Source organism: Tupaia chinensis, unplaced genomic scaffold (genome assembly GCF_000334495.1).
Source record: "Tupaia chinensis unplaced genomic scaffold, TupChi_1.0 Scaffold149658_1, whole genome shotgun sequence".
Lineage (NCBI taxonomy): Eukaryota > Metazoa > Chordata > Mammalia > Scandentia > Tupaiidae > Tupaia > Tupaia belangeri.
Window position 1 is genome coordinate 1,069,205 of NW_006209503.1, and position 8,067 is coordinate 1,077,271.

At 45.8% G+C, this 8,067-nt stretch overlaps 1 long non-coding RNA gene across 1 annotated transcript in view; it reads left to right on the forward strand.

Annotated features, from left to right (window-relative positions):
• The first annotated feature begins 5,296 nt into the window (after positions 1-5,296).
• Positions 5,297-8,067, forward strand: part of LOC102471880 (uncharacterized) — a 15,685-nt gene continuing 12,914 nt past the window's right edge. Inside the window, exons 1-2 of the long non-coding RNA XR_337773.1 lie at positions 5,297-5,434; positions 6,684-6,807. This is a non-coding gene — a long non-coding RNA (uncharacterized LOC102471880). The remainder of the gene's footprint in view (positions 5,435-6,683; positions 6,808-8,067) is intronic.

An 8,067-nucleotide genomic window follows, 5' to 3' on the forward strand; every position in this document is an offset into this window, starting at 1 on the left:
CAAGTTGAGGGCTTCTCCTGATTTAAACCGAGTCACAGTGCCCAGTTCATATGCCAAATCTAAATATTACAGCTGACACATGAGGAATCGTTGCCAGTTGTAAACAAAGGGCCAGCGATGGACAAGCAATAATCTTCCAAAGTCTGCTGGCTTCTCTGCCCACATGATGATAATAATGGCTGACACTTTCTGAATGCTTACACTGGCCATAGGAAGCCTGCGGTGGTGGTTGTTATTTATGGATTTCAAGCACGCCTGTCTCAATTGTTAGCAGTGTACTTTTTATCAATAATTAATACTTTTAAATCAAAGTAACACCTGTTCATAACTTGAAAGTAAGACAGCACTAAAAGGCCCATACTGAAGCACTGATCCCTTATCCATTATTTTCAGCCATCTTTTTTTCTGATCCTGTTCCCTAGTGGCAACTCCCCCAAACTCTTAAAGCTAGTTCTGGCTATTCTTCCCTTATTATTATTATTAATTTTTTTTTTTGGAGAGGTTTTAGCTATAGGGCGCATCCGCTTGCCAGAAAGACAGAGAGAGACAGAGAGACAGAAAGAGAGAAATCACCCCCGGGGGGGGATGGCCACGCCACAATCCCTTCTCTTCCATTCTCCTCTCGGGATCTTGGACACACACTCACACACGCCTGGCGTGAGCTTAAGCCACCAGGTCTGGGACTCGAACCATAGTAGACTACATAAGAGTCCAGCTACATAGCCATTACGCTAACTGCTGGTCCCACTTCTCTAATTCTTAACCCATCATTTGAAGCTATTTGCTATTAACTTTGCATCAGAGCAGACGAGGATTTAGTTTTCCTATACCAACTCTCCTTCCCATTTTCCTACTGCATCACTCAAACATAATTATATCACAGTCTTTGGTTAACAGTTTATATTTTATTCTGACTGTACAGATATTTTCCCGCTATTGAATCTGGTAGCAAGTTAGATTATGCTTCAATTTTTATGTAGCCCTTGGTTTTTCCAGTTTATAATTTGTTTTGCATTCACCTGCTTTTCAGCAGTCTGTTGTTAATTTTTTTTCCCAAATGTTCCACCGTCCCTGACTTATTCCAGTCAGTTAAATTTTCTGTATGCTTGAGAACCAGCTGTTAGTGTAATGGCTATGTCGCTGGATTCCCATGTAGTCGACCGTGGTTTGTGTCCCGCACCCAGTAGCTTAGAATTCACGCCGGGCGCGTGTGCGTGCGTGCCCAAAATCCCGAGAGGAGAATGGAGGAGAAGGGATTGCGGCATGACCATCCCCCCTGGGGGGTGATTTCTCACTTTCTGTCTCTCTGTCTCTCTCTGTCTGTCTGGCGAGCGCACATGCCCTATGGGGAAAAACTCTAAAAAAAACCTTTTTTTTTTTTTTTTCTGTGTGCTTAACCATATCAGTCCCATTTATTTATTTATTTTATTTATTTCCTGGAAACTCTTTTTTTTTGGGGGGAGGAGGTTTTAGTATAGGGCACGTGCACTTGCCAGAAAGACAGAGAGAGAGAGACAGAGAAACAGAAAGCGAGAAAACACCTCCCAGGAGGGATGGCCACTCCACAATCCCTTCTCCTCCATTCTTCTCTCGGGATCTTGGACACACATGCACCTGGCGTGAATTTAAGCCACCAGGTCCAGGATTCGAACCACGGTCGACTACATACGGAATTCAACGACATAGCCATTATGCTAATTGCTGGTCCCTTCCTAGAAACTCTTGTACTATGGCTGGGCCTTCCTCATAGTGCCATGTTCTTGTTTAATGATGAAATGTTATTTCTTATACTTCCTGTATTATTTGTTTCCTCCAATCTCCTTTTTTTCCCCTTGGGTATTTCATCTTTTCCACGTTGAAAGGTTTCCTTGTGTCATGTCCCTGGCTATCTGTTCATTTTAAGAGGGAGTCACTGACAGGCTACTAGGAAGCTCTGGAGCGCATGCATGAAACTATTGGATTTTCTTCAGGATTTTCAAACTCTGAATCAGCATTCTCATAGGGATAAACCCAAATGCCCAGTTTCTTGGCTATGAGGGATGGAGAGGGGACCAGCAGACTCGCAGCCAGTGGCTCTGGTTTTAGAAAGGACTTCATCCCTTTCTACGAATAGATCCTTGGTCATAGTCCATTATTACATTTCTAGCAGAAACACCTGAGTCAGGGTGATTTACTAAAACAATGGAGGGTTATCCAGCTTGCAGTTTGCACGTCCAGTGGAGAGTTTGTGGTGAGGCAACGACATGGAAGAGTGGCCGTCCGTAAGCCTCTGCCCTCTCAGGTCTCCTTTCCCCTCTTAGAAACCCACCTCACTTAGTCACAGGGACCCCATCTCCACGACCTTATCACAGCCAAAGGCCCCACTCTAGGGCACCAGAAAGGGCTTGTTTCATGCAGTGTTTTTACAATACAACCAAATCCCAACATGTGAATTTCTTGGGGGGATATCCAAACCACAGCAGTTTCCAAACTCAAAAGCTCACAAGAGTTCTGTGGGTTCTACTTCAATCCAGAATTGTCTCCAACAGACCCTCAAGTTAAAATGTGCTCCTCTGTGCCAAATCAGGGACCATTTCTTCAACTCCTTGCCTTCTTTCAAAAATTCATTTGAATGTCTTAGCTGCTGGTGCTCTCCTATTCTGTGTGTCTCCTCATTCATTTTTATTCCTGTACTATCATTGGGGTAAAATTTGAGTAGGGCAAAGAATCAAGCACCATTTTCTAGACAGAAAGGCGAGGCCCATTGAAATCCCAGGTGTTGTTTGGCTCCTGACATTAAGGTCAGACTACTCCTTTGAAACATCCTCACACCCAAAATATGTGGGCGCCCTGCAGAGCACCTCAGAGCAGGCTCCGGGCTGTAGGCATAATAGAGAGTCTAGAACACAGCAAGTAGAATTTGCTTTTTTTTGCCCAGCGGCAGTGGTACCAATGGTGGGGTGCTGCTGTTTGTGGCTGGGGCTGCATGGGAGGTCCAGGTTTGGTTTTTAGACCGACCTTAATAGGCCAGGTACAGTAGCATGCACTTGTAATCCTAGTACCTGAGAAGCTGGGGTAGGAGACTTGAGACTTGGAGAGACCCTATCAAAATACCTGTCTCTCCCTTTTTCTCCCTGCTCTCTTTCTCACTAAAAGAGAAAAACAAACAAACAAACAAACAAAACTTGTTCTCTTCGCTCCAGGATCTATTTTATGTCTATAATCTAGTTCCTAAATTTTTCCCAGTTAAAATAATACGACAGAGCTGGCCCCATAGAGCAGCAGTTAAGCACTGTGCGCAGGGAGCTGGATCCCAAGTCGCTGACCACAGTGGGAATCCCAGCCCCAGTGGCCTGAAAAACATGGCGGACGAGTGTGTGTGCCTATCCAAATCTTGATGGACTAGAGAAATGAAGAGAAAGGGGTTGTGACTGGCGTGCCCCACTGAGGGTGCTCTCTCTCTCTCTCTTTTCCTCTTGTCCATGTACCCTCTGGCAACAAATCAATTTTTAAAAAAGTCTTACACTGCAGCCTAAGAAGCTTCCAATTCAAAACCTCCTCCTCGGATGCTGGCGTGAAGAGGCAAAGGGGAAAGAGCTGAAAGTGAGAGGGAGAGAACGGGGAAGAAGAGGTCCTGAGTGGTAACAATTTGTCCCGTCAGCAGTACCATCCTGAGGTAGGAAAATACTACATACACACAGGTTCATGCCCAACGGTTGAAAAATGTTATTTCAGAGTGTGCATTGGATTTCCATGGGAAAACTTTAAAAAAATCTGGTCTCGACCCAAATCAATTACTACAGAATCTCCAGGCATCAAGCTCGGGTATCAGCATTTTTTACAATCTCTCCAAATAATTTGTATCCTGGGTTAAAAACATCTGGTCTTGGCCTTCACTTGTCATTCACTCATTCAGCAAATATTTACTAAGCATCTGCTATGTGCCAGGCATTTCCTGAGATCTGGGAACTGAGTAGACAAAGATTCTAGCCTTCCTGGAGCTTACTGTCTAGTACTCCATCCATGGGTGCTTGGGGCGATCACAGGTCCGGGGCAGAGACTGTAGAAACAGACCCTGTTCCAGCTCACATCCCACCACAGTCAGCAACGTCGGGCCTGTGCCAGCCACCTGGATCTCCTTCAGTGTTTCTATGTGTAAAATAGGGCCCATCACACCTACTCCCCTACTCCACGAAGTAGCCACAGACTGAAGGGAGGGTCTCGAAGCGGGCTGGTGGGAGGACAGAGGTATCAGGGAGAGGGGAGGGGCAGGCACATGGGAGGTACTGAGCACGTGCTGGCTCTATTACCCAAGACAGGGAAGGGCTTGGAGAACTGCCCTTGTGGGAAGCTAATCGAACAAATTTAAAAGAAAAATCTCTAGAAAATTGTTCAAGAAGGAAAAAAAAAGTGTTAAGAGGTTTTTTGAGTAAAGTGCATGGGAGAAGGAGAAAACAAATGTAATAACAACTGCTTCCCTCCTGCCAATTGGTCAGTGTTGGAAATTTCACACCTTCGAGAGGTGGCTTCACACTCGAAGGGCCCAGCTGGAGCCGAAGGTGAAAGAACCACAGGGACTGGGTCTGAGGAACAACAAATGGTGCGAATCCTTGATGAGGCTGGGGTGGGGGGAGAATGCCCTGCGAGAACTCCTTAGCAATTTTAAAGGCAAGTTTCCTCTTGAAGAGCAAAACACTGTGATGTTTAGAGGTATCATATCCTAGATATTATATCCCAACTGGTCATGACTGGAGGGCCTGCAAATCCCACAACTGGTTAGTTGGGAACAAGGAGTCCCTTAATAGGCCAGGTACAGTAGCATGCACTTGTAATCCTAGTACCTGAGAAGCTGGGGTAGGAGACTTGAGACTTGGAGAGACCCTATCAAAATACCTGTCTCTCCCTTTTTCTCCCTGCTCTCTTTCTCACTAAAAGAGAAAAACAAACAAACAAACAAACAAAACTTGTTCTCTTCGCTCCAGGATCTATTTTATGTCTATAATCTAGTTCCTAAATTTTTCCCAGTTAAAATAATACGACAGAGCTGGCCCCATAGAGCAGCAGTTAAGCACTGTGCGCAGGGAGCTGGATCCCAAGTCGCTGACCACAGTGGGAATCCCAGCCCCAGTGGCCTGAAAAACATGGCGGATGAGTGTGTGTGCCTATCCAAATCTTGATGGACTAGAGAAATGAAGAGAAAGGGGTTGTGACTGGCGTGCCCCACTGAGGGTGCTCTCTCTCTCTCTCTTTTCCTCTTGTCCATGTACCCTCTGGCAACAAATCAATTTTTAAAAAAGTCTTACACTGCAGCCTAAGAAGCTTCCAATTCAAAACCTCCTCCTCGGATGCTGGCGTGAAGAGGCAAAGGGGAAAGAGCTGAAAGTGAGAGGGAGAGAACGGGGAAGAAGAGGTCCTGAGTGGTAACAATTTGTCCCGTCAGCAGTACCATCCTGAGGTAGGAAAATACCACGTACACACAGGTTCATGCCCAACAGTTGAAAAATGTTATTTCAGAGTGTGCATTGGATTTCCATGGGAAAACTTTAAAAAAATCTGGTCTCGACCCAAATCAATTACTACAGAATCTCCAGGCATCAAGCCCGGGTATCAGCATTTTTTACAATCTCTCCAAAAAATTTGTATCCTGGTTTAAAAACATCTGGTCTTGGCCTTCACTTGTCATTCACTCATTCAGCAAATATTTACTAAGCATCTGCTATGTGCCAGGCATTTCCTGAGATCTGGGAACTGAGCAGACAAAGATTCTAGCCTTCCTGGAGCTTACTGTCTAGTACTCCATCCATGGGTGCTTGGGGCGATCACAGGTCCGGGGCAGAGACTGTAGAAACAGACCCTGTTCCAGCTCACATCCCACCACAGTCAGCAACGTCGGGCCTGTGCCAGCCACCTGGATCTCCTTCAGTGTTTCTATGTGTAAAATAGGGCCCATCACACCTACTCCCCTACTCCACGAAGTAGCCACAGACTGAAGGGAGGGTCTCGAAGCGGGCTGGTGGGAGGACAGAGGTATCAGGGAGAGGGGAGGGGCAGGCACATGGGAGGTACTGAGCACGTGCTGGCTCTATTACCCAAGACAGGGAAGGGCTTGGAGAACTGCCCTTGTGGGAAGCTAATCGAACAAATTTAAAAGAAAAATCTCTAGAAAATTGTTCAAGAAGGAAAAAAAAAGTGTTAAGAGGTTTTTTGAGTAAAGTGCATGGGAGAAGGAGAAAACAAATGTAATAACAACTGCTTCCCTCCTGCCAATTGGTCAGTGTTGGAAATTTCACACCTTCGAGAGGTGGCTTCACACTCGAAGGGCCCAGCTGGAGCAGAAGGTGAAAGAACCACAGGGACTGGGTCTGAGGAACAACAAATGGTGCAAATCCTTGATGAGGCTGGGGTGGGGGGAGAATGCCCTGCGAGAACTCCTTAGCAATTTTAAAGGCAACTTTCCTCTTGAAGAGCAAAAAACTGTGATGTTTAGAGGTATCATATCCTAGATATTATATCCCAACTGGTCATGACTGGAGGGCCTGCAAATCCCACAACTGGTTAGTTGGGAACAAGGAGTCTCTGGGCTCAGTTCTTCCTTCTTATACAGAAAATGGGGAGCAAAGAGTATATCTAATCCCTCAAAGCAGGCACAGCCCTGTGGCCTGTGTTAACCTAATTTTATCCGCTTATTCCGGCTTTTACCACAGGTGCTGGAGCCTCAAGGGAGGGCCACACTCAAGGGAGCCAGAGGAGGCCTCATTCTACAGCCCACTGCCCGGGGGCCAGTGTTGGCCCTGCACATCCAGCTTGACCTGTTTGGTCCAGAAAGAGGTATGCGGGTCAGTGGTTCTCTCTAAACTGGTATAGCCAGGGTCTTGCCAAAACTGGACTCAGCCAAGACAGACACAGAAGCCCCAGGTTGAGGCCTAGTTGAGAAGAGGACACAGAGAACCTTAGTAAGGGTTGGTCAAGGAAAGAGTTGTGACCAGTCTCTCCTCTTGTTCAAGGAAAGAAGGGGCATTCCTCTTTTCTCTGAACACTGTTACGTCTGTCTTTTGTTTGAGCAGCTTTTGTTTATTAAAGACCATCTGAGCCATCTGTTGTGATTAGGTAGTATGAAAACAAGCGATGTTGGCCCGAGAAAACTTCCATGCTCCAATACGTTAGTTCTTGCATACAAACGGCAACCTACTTTAGGAGTCCACTTCCTGAGTGAACAGCTGAGTAACAGCCCGTCACACTGCAGTCAGTCACAGCCCACCGAATAGACTGTTCAAGCAGGCGAATGCCAAGCTGAAGCCACCTAGCTGTTCCTCTACCTCGCTTTCATTTTCTGTCCATCATTTCCGTTTTTCTGTCCGTAGATATTATTTGATCACATGATAAACTGAAGTTCTCAGAGTCTGTTCTGGAGGCTGCCCCATTTGACTTCTTCTTCGCTCAGTTAAATTCTATTCAATATACATATATTTTTAATCTAAATGTTTAATTTTATTTGTAGGTGGGAATATTTGCTAGATGGTAGAGCAATCAGGCATTTAATGAGGGGATGTCTATGAAAATAAAAACAAAGGTGAAGTTTATGAACAGATTGCAAACCCAGCTCTGAGTCCAGAGGCCAGCCAGTTGAGAAGATTTCCAGATGTTGGGCTTGAGACATCTACAGATGGCAGAGTGAGGGTTGTAGTGGCAATCTGCTGGATCTCCTGGTCTGGGGTGATGACATAGACAACAGTCATGCTTATTTCCCAGAGCAGAGCCTGGAAAGTGTGGATGAAAGACTGACAAAATATGCATGATAGCATGGGACCAGCAGTTGGTGTAATGGCTTTGTTGCTGGACTCCCATGTAGTCAACTGCAGTTCGAGTCCCAGACCCGGTGTCTTAAACTCATGCTGGACATGTGTGCGTGAGTGCCAAAGATCCCGAGAGGAGAATGGAGGAGAAGGGACTGCAGCATGGCTATCCCCCCTGGGGGGGGTGATTTCTCACTTTCTGTCTCTTTGTCTCTCTCTGTCTTTCTGGTGAGCACACACACCCTATAGCAAAAACCTCTCCAAAATAATAATAATAATAATAATAATAATAATA